This window comes from Marmota flaviventris, chromosome 9 (genome assembly GCF_047511675.1).
Source record: "Marmota flaviventris isolate mMarFla1 chromosome 9, mMarFla1.hap1, whole genome shotgun sequence".
NCBI classification, from domain to species: domain Eukaryota; kingdom Metazoa; phylum Chordata; class Mammalia; order Rodentia; family Sciuridae; genus Marmota; species Marmota flaviventris.
In genome coordinates, this window is record NC_092506.1 from 17,650,176 (window position 1) to 17,663,987 (window position 13,812).

Consider the following 13,812-nt stretch of genomic DNA (forward strand, 5'->3'; position numbering starts at 1 on the left):
AGTCCACAAAAACCAAAGGTTGAATGTTTTCTCTGATATGTGGAAGCTAAATCACAATAAAGGGGAGGAGAGGAAAAAGAAAAACTCAGTAGATTAGACAAAGGGGAAAGAATGTAAGGAAGGGAGGATAGGAATAGAAAAACAGTAGAATAAATCTAACATTTTTTTTAAATCATGTTCTCACTTTAGATTGTAAAGCATTCCTATAAAATACCTTAAAGGTCTTATGCTTCAACAAAGCCCTGGAGTGTGTTAAATACTGGCTTTGCCATTAATCTGATTCATTTTCTGCAAGTTGGAATACAAATCATACCCACCTTACCAACTTCGGCAAGATTGGAATGCAAGGTTAGAATGAATGTTCATCTGCCCTCTTTCTAAAGTAATTTAGATGACAAAATCATAGAATTTACAGGGAAATGGATGGCATTAGAGCAGATTATGCTAAGTGAAGCTAGCCAATCCCTAAAAAACAAATGCCAAATGTCTTCTTTGATATAAGGAGAGTAACTAAGAACAGTGTAGGGACGAAGAACAGGAGAAGAAGATTAACATTTAACAGGGATGAGAGGTGGGAGGGAAAGGGAGAGAGAAGGAAAATTGCATGGTAATGGAAGGAGACCCTCAGGGTTATACAGTGGAGGAGGTAGAGAGAGAGGAGGGGAGGGGAGGGGAGAGGTGGGGAGGGGGGAGGGTGGAGGATGGGAAAGGCAGTGGAGCACAACAGACACTAGTATGGCAATTTGTAAATCAATGGATGTGTAACTGATGTGATTCTGCAACCTGTGTATGGGGTGAAGGTGGGAGTTCATAACCCACTTGAATCAAAGTGTGGAATATGATATGTCAAGAAATTTGTAATGTTTTGAACAACCCACAATAAAAAATTAAAAAAAAATAAAGTAATTTAGAGTCTATCTATTCAAATGAGAATTTTAAAAGTGCTTCTAAGTCAATGCCTGATTATTCTGCAATCAGGATGTCTTTGGCCTCAGCAAGAAGTTTATGTTCTCACCTGCATGCTAAAAGGAAAATTAAATTGGCTGGAAATCTATTCAGCACTTTCTGAAATCTACCCCCACACAGGATTTTCACTAGGAGTTTCCTCCCTTTTGCCCACCTTGGAGGTGTATTTCAAATGAATGAAGCAAACCATAGGAGTGGTGGAAAGAAATTCCCTCAAGTGTTCCTTCCCCCTCAGGAGAAAAATGAGTCATATATGATGAGTAACTTAATCTTCAATTTATTTCAGATTATGGGACAAAGAGGGTGTTTATTCTTGCCATTAAGGTACGAATTTGGGTGATACATGATGCTTTTGACTAGGAAAAAAATGTAGGAACTGGATCTATGGTTCCAATACTGTCTCCAATAAAATGAAAGGGCCTTCTTGAAAGTGTTTCTGCTTCCAGATCTGGGCTGGGAATACACAAGAGCAAATGGAGTGTCTTACAGTGGTAGAGAATGAGGATGTACTGAAACACAGTGATGGGTATGTGAGATAGGGACATGGGGTCTATCGATAGAGCCTAGAGCTGTCAAAACTGTAAAAATATAGCAGGAACACAAGTAAGTAAACCATACTGAAATATAACCTGAAGTATGACATATCCATCAAGAGTCCACAGTGCTATAATTGAATAAATAATTAAATACATAGAGGGGAGTAGAGAAACTCCTAATAAAAATTTGAAGTACTTACAGAAATAAGGTGTCCTGGAAGTTTCAGAAAACACCCATGACTCTTCTTGTGGGCTGTGCATAGTGGCTTCCTTCCAAACAAGACAGTATGGAATGGGGATGAGCGGTTACAGATAGGAATGTGACCATGCTGCCTCAGTCAAGTGGGCAAGTTCCCAGCAAGTGTGAAGTCACACTGGTAGCAGATACCCACTGATGTGTTGAAAATGAAACTACTTCCTTAATATTCCTTCCTCCAAAAGGTCCCAATTCAAGGCCTGAAAAATAACAGGCAAGCGATAATTGAGGATGTTTGCTCGCAATGTTTGATTTGCATTCCTGAAAAGTGTCAAAGTCGTTGAAAACAAAGACAGTGTCCTTGTCAATTTGTATTGTCTAAAACATAATAACTAAATCAATGTGTCATCCTGGAAAGGATTCTGGGGGCGGGGGGAAAGGCAGGATGTAAAAATAAGGATACCTGAATAAAATATGAATCTCAGTTAATAATCATGTACTAATATTTATTCATTTGTTTTGAAAAAATGCAATCAATAAATTAGCAAAAGACCTAAACAGATACTTCTTAACAGAAGAAATACAAATGGAAAGTAAATTCATGAAAAAATGTTCAATATCTTTAGCAGGCAGGAAAAAGCAAATCAAAGCTCCTTTGAGATTTCATCTCACTCCAGTCCAAATGGCAATCATCAAGAATACAATAATAATAGATGCTGACAAGGGTGTAGGGGAAAAGGTACATTCGAACAATGCATTTGACTGCAAATTAGTGCAGTCACTTTGGAAAGCAGAATGGAGATTCCTGTACAGAGTAGAAGTGGAATCACCATACATCTAGCTTTCCCACTCATTGGTATTTATTTAAAAGAACTAAATCAGCATATTGTAGTGATACAGGCACAAAAATGTTTATAGAAGTGCAATTCACAATAGCCAAGTTATAGAACCAGTCTAGGCGTCCATGAGAAGATGAATAGATAAGGAAAATATGGTACATATATACAGTGAAGCTTCACTCAGTCCGAAAGAAGAATGAAATTATTTTATTGGGTGGCAAATGGATGGAACTGCAGAAGTTCATGCTAAGTTAAATAAACCATACCCAGAGTGAAGGGTTGACTCTTTTCTTACTAATGTAAAAGCTAAGGCAAAATAAGGGGGAAAGTGAGGGAAGGAAATGTGAAAATAGAAGGGAGATTAAAGGAAGGAGCAATTGCAGCTCAGATAATTACCACGCCTCATCCCAATAGACCATTGCTACTCTGCTGCTTTCAAGTTTTTGACACCATAGATGAGTTTTGCCTCTTCTAAAAACTTATATAAATGAAACCATAAGTAATACACTCTTTTATACATGGGTTCTTTCACTCAGGAGAAAACTTTGCTATTCATTGCAGGTCTTGTGCATATCAGTGCTTCTCTCCTTTTTCTTGCTGAGGTGTATTTCATTGTATGTATATACCAGAGTCTTCATTTTTTTTCTATTGATAGACATTTGAGTCTCTTCTTGTTCTTGCCTATTATTCACAAATCTGCCTAAATTGTACAGTACAGTCATTTTATAAACATACTGTATTGCTTGGATAAACAGCTGGGAATTGTATTGTTAGGATGCATTTTAAGTGCATATTTACTTACTTGATGAGCAGTCAGAACGTTATTGGAAGTTGGGCATGGTGGTGCATGTCTGTAATCCCAGAGGCTCAGGAGGCTGAGACAGGAGGATTGTGAGTTGAAAGTCAGCCTCAAGAACTTAATGAGGCCCTAAGCATCTCAGTGAAACCCTGTCTCTAAATACAATATAAAAAAAGGCTGGGGATGTGGCACAGTGTTTGAGAGCCACTGGGTTCAATCCCCAGTACAAAACAACAACAACAACAACAACAAAAAAAAAAAAACCAGAACTTTATTCAATATATCATTTTACATTATCATCAACCATGGAAACCATAATTACAAGTGGAATTTTTCTCACCATATGCAGTGATTTTCACCTGGCCCTTGCTATCCCATTCTCTTTTCTAGATTATTGCAGCATCCTCTTGATTACTATCTCAGATTCTGCTCTTAAGACTCAGAAGAGGAGAGGAATCTTTTAAAATCACAAGCCACAAATTCACAAATGACTTTCTCTGTATATTTCTGATCTCACTTGTCATCATTCTCTTTCTTTTTCACAAAGGACTTCTTGATTTTCTTCCCACAGAGTAAGTGTATCCCATGTGCACTTGCTGTTTTTCATCTGATTAAAACTGAATATATACAGTTTGTTATTGTCGGTCAAGTTTTCCCAACCTAGGGACTATGGATATTTAGGGTCAGATCAGAAATTTGTTTATGTAAGGAGCTTTCTCATACATCTGAGACTGTTGAGCTTTCAACCAAGCCATCTTAGATGTATGACACACATTGAGGTGGACCAGAAGAAACACAGACACAATTCATACTCACGTGACTTCTCGACTAGGAGCTAATCTCATTCCAAGAGGATATGTACCATTCTCACCCCAGTGAGAGTGACACACAATTTCAGTAGCACTTCTCTGGAATGGAGAAGCAATGTTTCAAGTGTTTAATAAACCATTCATTTACAGACTTTAATATGCAATATATTGACTCTCTAATTTACATTAAGCTACACTGTTCAGTATGATTATGAATGCACGTTATAAATCTCTATGAATCCCAAGTAAAAGAATTAATGTTCTATTAATTCATCACAGTTGAGATGAGGAGAGGAAGGAGAAGAAGAAGAAGGAGGAGAAGAAGGAGGAGAAAGGAGAGGGTGAAGGAGGAGGAGGAGGAGGAGGAGGAAAATGAGTAGACAAAGGAGAAGAAGAAGGAGGACAAGGAAGAGAAAGAAGAAAATAATTCTTCCATGTTAATCCAGCACATGTATCTCCTTTTGGTAGCAGACCACCATTTGGAGTTTTTTATACTTCTGCTATGACTTGACTATCAAGGCATTTACTTAGTAATGAATGTACTCTCCTGTTTTGATTGGTAATATCCATGTACAGAAGGTGTTTCATAACCAATTTGTTTAATCTATTCAGTTGAGAATCAATGAGCAAACTGTCCATGCTACTCAGTGATCATTAGATAAAACTTCTTGCATGTAGGAGGCATGTTGTTGCAGCCCTTGTCCTTCACCCCTTACCTTTCTATTTCACATGTACACGCACAGTATCACACACCTATATCCTGTCTCCATCATTTTAAAACTTATTTTTCTAATTTCCTCTCTCCCAACATTGCTTTGAAAGAGTAAATGTGTAAATCTTAATGAAAAATATAAAGGAAAGAGGCATAAAAGTGAAGGAAAAAAAATGTCCTGGGTATCCTTGAACTTGTGATCCTCCTGTCTCAGCCTCCTAAGTAGCTATTATTATAGTTCAGCAACACCATGTCTGACTGAATGTTTGCACTTTCTTACATTCCTTTCTAAACATGTCTTTTTAAACCCAATGAAGAATCTGTATTTAATTTGAAGTTGTAGTTAGCTCTGTAATACCTGGTTTTGTATTGGATTTTCTTCTATCTCTACCTCATTTACATTTTCCTTCATACCTTTTTGCCTGTAATTGCATTACTTTATAAAGTATTGGCACATAAATATTGCTTCAGGCTTTGTTTTCTAGGAAATACAGGTTAAAATATGAATCATTCAAGGTTAAGATATTATTGCAAAAATTAGGAGGACTATTTTTACAGTGGATTAAGCTGTAAAATAGCAAAATTATACTCCACTAGAAGGTTTTAGGTTAAACTTCCTATTAAATCTACAAATGTAAACAAAGTACACATATTTGTACTAGTATGAATGATTGATTCCATCTTGATTCTGTAGATAGTATGATATGATCCATTTATTTTGGATGAAAAGTGGTTGTTTAGTTTCAATACTGGGTGATTTTTTTTTTTTCCAGGAATAATTACATAAAAAAGCGTTTTGTCTTTGATTATGCAAGAAATACTTTATATAAAGGCAAGTTTCACTTAATTTAGTTTGCTATGTTCATTCTAGAAGGATGCAGACTGCCTTTATCCCTTAAAGAATGCTTTCAGACCCTCTCTGGACATGAAGAGGTCACTGAGTCCTAGCCTGAGAGACAGTCAAAGAGTTGACATGGTCAAGGGCAAGCCAAGATCTTTAACACATTGAAAGTCCTGGGAGGAAGAGTGACCAGCAAGCACAGACAGATAAACTTAAAGGAGATGAGCCAGATTTCCTTACTTGATGGCAAAATATGAAAGTCACCAAGCCAGTAAAAACCAGGCCTGAGAAAAGACAATCACCTATGCAAAACTCCATTTGGAAGGGAATCATAGGTAAAGTTGACCTGATACCTGTATTCCTGTAGTTTTTGGCCAAATAGCCAGAGGGTCCTGTGTGTTTGTGAGTCACGATTATTGCATCTAAATGAAGAGAACATACAGAAATGAGTAGGAATTAAGGCCAGCCCAGGCCCATTGTCCCCAGAGCCCACTGCTCTGGAAAGTCACCACAGAATCTGTTCATACTGTTATCCCAATGTTCTGTGAGACATATACTTTATGGATAATAGAATTATGGAAGATGAAGGAGAGAAAGCAACAGTGATCCTCTTGCCACTAGTTTTGTTTGAAATGTACAGTAGTCTATTTTAAATGCAAATTTTAAAATTGAATACAAATGGAAGAATTATCTCATGTTTTCAGTACAAAATCACACTGCAGGAAAACCTTTTTCTTGACCAAACATCAATGAGAAACACCTCATTCAAAAGGAGATTACCTAGAAGAAAACAGTTCTGACTCATATTTATGGAAAGATGTTTTCTCAATCTTTAGAGACCTTGATGGAGAAAAACACTTGAGTAATCCACTGATGGAATTTAATGTGATTAAGAGCCTCTTCAGAGAGGTGAATCAACTTGTGCAATGATGTGTCTGCTTAATATTTGTAACCAGACAATCCTGTGTTAATATGGTCTAAAAATCCTATCCTATTCCACTTTACAATTTTTTCTCTTTTGTATATCAATCTCAACAACAAAATTTTTGATCTATCATTCATGAACATTTCCCACTTGCTGGAAACCTTGAAATAAAACTTTAGAAGTTGCCATAAATTTGTATAAGGTTTAAAAATCTTTTTAGCTTGACAGCTTAACTGTCTCAAGATTACAGCTTGATGCTGAGAAAATTTGTATACCATTGAGTTTCACTTTACTAATCTGTAGAATAAAGCACAGAGCTAGATTATTATTTTGAACTAGAGTTTATGGGTCCTCTCCTTAAGAAAAAAAAAAATCCTCATAAATGCCTTCTCTGGATTGAAATAGTATTTTATTAAAAATTACTTAAACATATATGGACAAAACTCTTGTAATTGTAGCTCTTTTGTGATGATTTAAAAATCCAAATGAAATATACATGTTAAAATTCTTAATCTAAATTTTGTATAACAAAATAGACGTATAGATCTAATTACAGTAATAAAACAATTTTAAGCTGTCTCTACTGTAAACATCATTATTATTTAATTTTATTCTATTACCCTATGAGGTAGTCACTATTATCACTATCTTATGGAGGAAGAAAACATAGCAGGCCTTCAACAAGGAAGATTCTGTCCATCTTCATATTTAAATATCAGTTGCTACCAATTTTAGATTATTATTAACTTTAAGCATAAGAAATAATTTTAATCATAATAATCACTAATTAAACTTTCTCCGTAATTTAACAGTTTATATAAAATCTTTTTATTCAGTAAAAAATTAAAAAGTTAACCCAAAATAAAATATTCAAAAATCAAACATTTTCAGGTCTCATATTTAGGTATCCATTTTGAGTTGATTTTGTTTTAAATATTCATTTTTTTCAGTTATGTATTTTTTAGTTGACACAATAACTTTATTATATTTATTTATTTTTATGTGGTGCTGAGTATGAAATCCAGGGTTTCGCACATTGTAGCGTGAGTACTTTGCTGCTGAGCCACAACCCCAGCCCCTTGAAGTTGATTTTTTATATATAGAGAGATTGAAGTCTGTTTTTATCCTTCTGCATTCTTCCACCATTTATTCAAAAGACTTCCTTTTTTGTTGAATGTTTTCTCATTAGTTCAAGGGTTACCCTGAATGAATTACTGCAGATTAGCATGCATAATGGTGTACTCTGCATAATAATTTCATTAAAGATTCAGCTATGCTGTCAATTGCTCTAATAAAAAAATTTAAATTTTAGCATCTATAAAGACATATCTTTTCTTTAATTCTCCAACCAGTTTTCTCCATTTGAACACCTGTAAAACTTTACCCACACAGTGCTATGAATATTTTTTTAAATTTCACTTATATATTAATTTAAATGTTCAGACTCTGTTTGTTTTTTCTCCCTAACCTAGATCATATGATACCTCACTTCACATAGTCTTGTTTTCTTCACAATGCCAAACAATTTCTTTTATTTTTATTTTCAATTTTGCAGTACTGGGGATTGAACACAGGGTCTTATGCATGGTAGCTAATTGCTCTACCAGTGAACCACATCTCATCTGAAAAAAAAAATCCTATTTTATTCAGAAATTTAAAAAGAAGAAACATTTAATCACTGAAAATTAAAACTTAATTCTGTAGGCATTTCTGCATATCCAGATATATGAAAGTTCTATAGGAAATTGGAAATATGTAGATTTAATTTTGATGGTAATGGACAGTTTAATTTAGGCATACTCTGGGATGACTTTCAACAGTAGCGTTTGCATTCTGTTCCCAATTTCATGACATGAAGTAATAAGTGAAGTTTCCACAATATCTCTGCACTTATTCTTTTGACAAATATGTCCATACTCCCTATACATTTGCTAGTACATAGACATCCTGCTTTCCAAACACAGTGCCGATTTTAGTCTTCTCTTTAATTGTAATTTTTTTCCTATTCATTCAAATTAGGAAATAAATTACATGGTTACCATACCTAATATCAACACCACAGTTTCATTACAATACAAAGGAGAATTTTTTGCCAAATATTTCTGTCATTAATAAAATGTGGTGAATTTTAAAATAATCTCATTAAAATGATTTTAGAAAAAAAACTCATCCCATTTTTATATAAGCATTGCTACAGACACAAATAATGTATCGTTAAGAACTTACATAAATAATTTTTGCTTTTAAAATTTCTGAAATGGATATTAAATACCTCTAACCAAAAGAAAAAAAAAAAACATGCTTTGTAAATTCTTTTGATGTGAAACACAGAGGCAAGGTCAATAGGCCATTAGGACAGATGCAATTGGGTTGAGTGCAGTTATGTATAGCTGGAGATTCACTCCTGAACCAAACATAAGAGAGATAAGAAAGCTTAGCTCCAGGTACTAACCTGTGGAAAAACCCAAAGGAAAGAAATATATAACACATATTACCAGGACTGGTGAAGGAAATGAGAACTCGAGTATTGGAGGCAAATGTTAAACAAAAAATAAAATAAAGTAAATTGCAAATATCATGCACTGAGTGAGATGAGAAGCTAAGTTTAGTTTTGTAGGAAAGCCCAGGCTTGAATAAACTCAAGATAGATCCAGTGCCACCAGAGCAGTCTGCATAATGAGGGGTGGATTTGTGTTTCAGATGAAATGCTTCCCAATCCAAAGTGGTTTCTGGCACCAAATTTTCCTCAGGGCATTCTTCATCTCCATATTTCTCAGCGTGTAGATCAGAGGGTTGAACATGGGAGCGATGATGGTGTAGAAAAGAGCAAACACTTTGTCTACTGGAGAAGTAGTGGCTGGTCTAATGTAGATGAAGAGGACAGGCACGAAGAACAAAACCACAACCATCAGGTGGGAACTGCAAGTGGAAAGAGCCTTGCTGCTGCATTCTGCAGGGTAAGCCCTGATGGTCCATAATATCAAAAAGTAAGACAGCATCAAAACCACAAAGGTCACCAAACCCATCATACCTGAGTTGGCCACCACCAGGATTGCAACTGTGTGTGTGTCAGTGCAGGCCAGTTTCAGCAAAGGGTACACATCACAGAAATAGTGGTCAATTTCATTGGGGCCACAGAAAGGTAGATTGACAGTGAGGAGGCACTGAACAAAGGAATGTAGAAATGCCCCAGCACAGCAAACAGTGACCAGATCATTACCTCTGCCTGCTCATGATGCTGGTGTAGTGCAAGGGTTTGCAGATGGCCACATATCGGTCATAGGCCATCACCGTGAGGATGAAGACCTCAGTGCCCCCAAAGAAGTGCATGGTAAAGAGCTGGGCCATGCAGTTGTTATATGAAATCATGTTCCTTTCTGCCAGCAAGTCAGTGATTAGCTTGGGTGTCACTGTGGAGGTATAGCAAAGGTCTGAGAGAGCAAGATAATTAAGGAAGAAATACATGGGTTGGTCCCTCAGCTGACTGCATGTGAATGAAATCATTATTAGTATATTTCCCATCCAAATAGCCATGTAACAAAATAAGAATAATAGAAAGCACAAGTTTTTAATTTTCTTGTTCTGGGAAAGTCCCAACAAGATAAAATCTGTGACATTATTGATATTTTCCATGGTCCAATGCAGTTCAGGTTCAATAGTTTTAGCTGAAAAAAAAAAGATAAGTCAAAATAGGAAATATTGACTTAGTACAATATGAATTTTAGTACTCATTTATTTAACCCTATCCCTTATTATAAAGTAATTTATTCATCTGGATAGGCAAGCTATATAATTTACCATCCCATTCAGGTTGTATTTTGTACTGAAAAGAAATTATTTTAAGGTTTATATTTGCTCAAGGCATAAACAAAGATGTGCAGTCTCTTTCCACATGCTATGCAAAGGTCAGCTTCATGAGGACACATGTCCTGTCCTAAAGCTTGCTTACTCACTATTTCAGAACAGTGCAGTCAGTGAGGGGCATCATGCACCCCAAGGTGGAATCCCATCTTTATTTAATATTTTAATATTTTTACTGTAAATTTTTATTCTTTAAATATTGTATCTTACTTATTAAATTGTTTGCACCCAAGGTGAGAATTACATTTGCCTCCTTTGAGCCCTGATCTTAGCTAGAAAATATTTACATTTATCAACAGTATGGTAAGGACTGAAAATATGATACAATTTGAGGTCCAAGTAGCTATGACACTTCTTTTGACTTACACAGATAGATTTAAAAAGTAGTATTCATTAAATACGTAGAAATATGTGCTGCCTTCTAGAGGCAGGAACAATAATAATATAAAGTCATAGCATACACAGGACTTCAATCATTATTTAAGATACATACGTGGTTACCTGATTGATAAATTATTTTAGTTTTATTTTATAAATATGAATAGATTATTGATTTTAGAAATAATGATTTTGTAAATACTGCATCCCCTGGAACATTTTTTTAGAATATCACATTTATTTTTTAGAATTATAAAATCAGAAATAAATCTTTTAAAAAAGAGTCACAGTTCAGATTATTGATACATTTATTTCTCATTACTTTGGCAATATGCTTTTATCATTCTAAGTATAAGTTGGGTCATTTCTTTCCGTGGGTTTATGACAGCTTTAATATTTTGCTCATATAACTTTGAAGCATAACATCATTCATGTATGGATGGGAATGATAAGATATATACTAAGAAAAATTTCATTACTTAATAAGCAGGATGATTTGAAAATCAACCTCTTTTCCTCTTCCTCTCTCTCTCTCTCTCTCTCTCTCTCTCTCTCTCTCTCTCTCTCTCTCTCAACTGGATTCTGCACCCACACAATAAGAAAATAATAAAATGACTCACTGTTTCCCCTGTTTCTCCTATGTTAGTGTTCTTTGAAAACACACTGTGCTATATGAATTCATATGCTTTGGATTCCAGTTCTTTTCTAGACTCTACACAGTCTTATTTCTTAAAAGATAAGAATGGCATAATTTTTCCAGAACTCTATAAATTCCACTAATAGTTGATTACTGAATTTCCAGAATAAGATTGAAGGATGCATAAGGTAACAGACTGCTTTTCCCATGCTTTTTTTGTACAAACAGGTAATTTAAGTCATCTGTTAGGGGTTGTGCATCAGAATCCTCCTGCTCTCTGTTCTTTCTCTTCCTATTAATAAGGCATCATAGAACAGCTCCCGGGACATCCTCCTCAAGTGTTACAGAGACATTCCATCTCTATTAAAATAGCCTTCTGCCCACTTATAATTCATTCAACATCCCATGCTTTTGAATATAAAAATTGGGTTCCATTCTTTACATTCATGCTCAAAAGACATCACTTTATCCTCTACCTCCAGGAAGTTTTTCTGGGCTTTTCAAACTATGCAGATCTATATCTCCTTAATCCTGCCTAAAATACTCTATTAATATCATTGTTGACATTTAATTTTGAGTAGCAGGTTGCTAGTCCTTGTTTAATTCTTTTAAGAATGTTCTTCAGACAGGTGACCAGTCCTTGATGATTTGGAATCCTAGGCAGTGTATTTTAAATTTTGGACTCAGAGGAGAGACCAGATGAGAGATTTTGCCATTTGATCTATAGCATGAAATTTCCTGACACTCCTCTCCTCCTTTTTGACATGAACATTTCTACTAGGAATCTCCCATGATTGCACAGACTGGATTACCTGGTGCTCACTAGGTTATAGATACTAATTTTTTTTCTTTTATTTTACTTTTCTCATATTATTATGCAATGATTAGACAACCAACATACAATGGAGACAGGAATCAACAAAAATACCCACCAAATTTAAAAGAAAAAAATAAAAGCATTTACCAGTCATATCAAGGGGATTATTATTTAGATCTTGCACAGATCTAGAAAAGAAAAAATGATAATACTTAATGGTTATTTGGTGCTGACTGTGTTCAAGATGGAGTTTTAACTATTTCATATGTATTGGGTCAATGATCCCAAAAAATACCCAGTGATCTTTTTACTTTCTCTATTTTGCAAGCAAGGAAGCAACTATTATGTATACCTTGGGTAAAAACTGACTGATAATAACGATTATTTTTGACATATTTTAATTATTCTTGCTGTCTGGATATCAATAATGTGGTTGATAGGTCCAAACTATTGTTAGAATTATTGTAGGGATATTTTCCTGTTCTATTAATTGTTTCTTTCAAACAAGTTTTCTCACTCAGAAAGTCAAGGTCAAACTGACATTTTCCCCAAAGCACAGGAGTTTTATAGAAAGTAAAATATCTCAGCTGAATTAATTATATTTCTTTTGTTTTTATATTTATTTCCTTTTCTCACTTATGATTTATCTTATCATCATCTGTACACATCTAATTTGATTCACATTGATGTTCAGGATTCTCTGATATTTTGGTATTCTAAAACATAATATTTTACACAGTATACACTGTAAATATAATATTTTACACAGTATATTTATGACAAATAATAAAACCAGCAGGAAAACAAAAATGAATTTTCACTCCAATACATTCTCTTAATTTTTTTTAAACTGAATTGATTTTTCTTTGTGTTTTCTGCATAAAGTTGAAGTTACTAAGTTATCTGTCAATGCCTTTTTCTTCTCTTTAAGAAATCCTATATGGAACACTGGATACTATTGTTTTTTTTTTTTTTTTCTTTCATGTTCCATTACTGCAAAAAATAATGGCCACATAATTTGTACAGATGCTGAGGAAATATGACAACTATTATTCAATACATTTGACTTAAATATAAATGGTTTATAAATGTTTGTAAATGCTTAAAGAGAAAATGTATGTATAGTATACTTATAAATAAAAATGCATTTATACATCATATATGTATGGACTTTTAATTTTCTCTCTCCATAGTAGCATTTATCTCCTATCATCTGATTTTGGTTTTACTTACCAGGTGATTAATCAGCCCACATGACGTGTCCTGGTTATAGGACTTTCCAGTTTTTCTTCAAGAGAAAATATTCTCTGATTTTTTAAACAAAAGGAAACAAAATTATTCTTAGCATTTATACTTATATTTCTAAGTATCATTTAAAGTGGATTTCCAGGGCAAGAATAACCAAAAACCTCTCTTATTTTTCTATGTCATGAGACATCTCCCAGAAGAAAAGCTGGGCAATGTGCAGCTAAAAATAATTTAATTTCTCTCAGTTC

At 34.5% G+C, this 13,812-nt stretch overlaps 1 pseudogene; it reads right to left on the minus strand.

The window, feature by feature from the left end:
- Window positions 1-9,319: 9,319 nt before the first annotated feature.
- Window positions 9,320-10,256, minus strand: LOC139706971 (olfactory receptor 4P4-like; annotated as a pseudogene).
- Window positions 10,257-13,812: the final 3,556 nt, after the last annotated feature.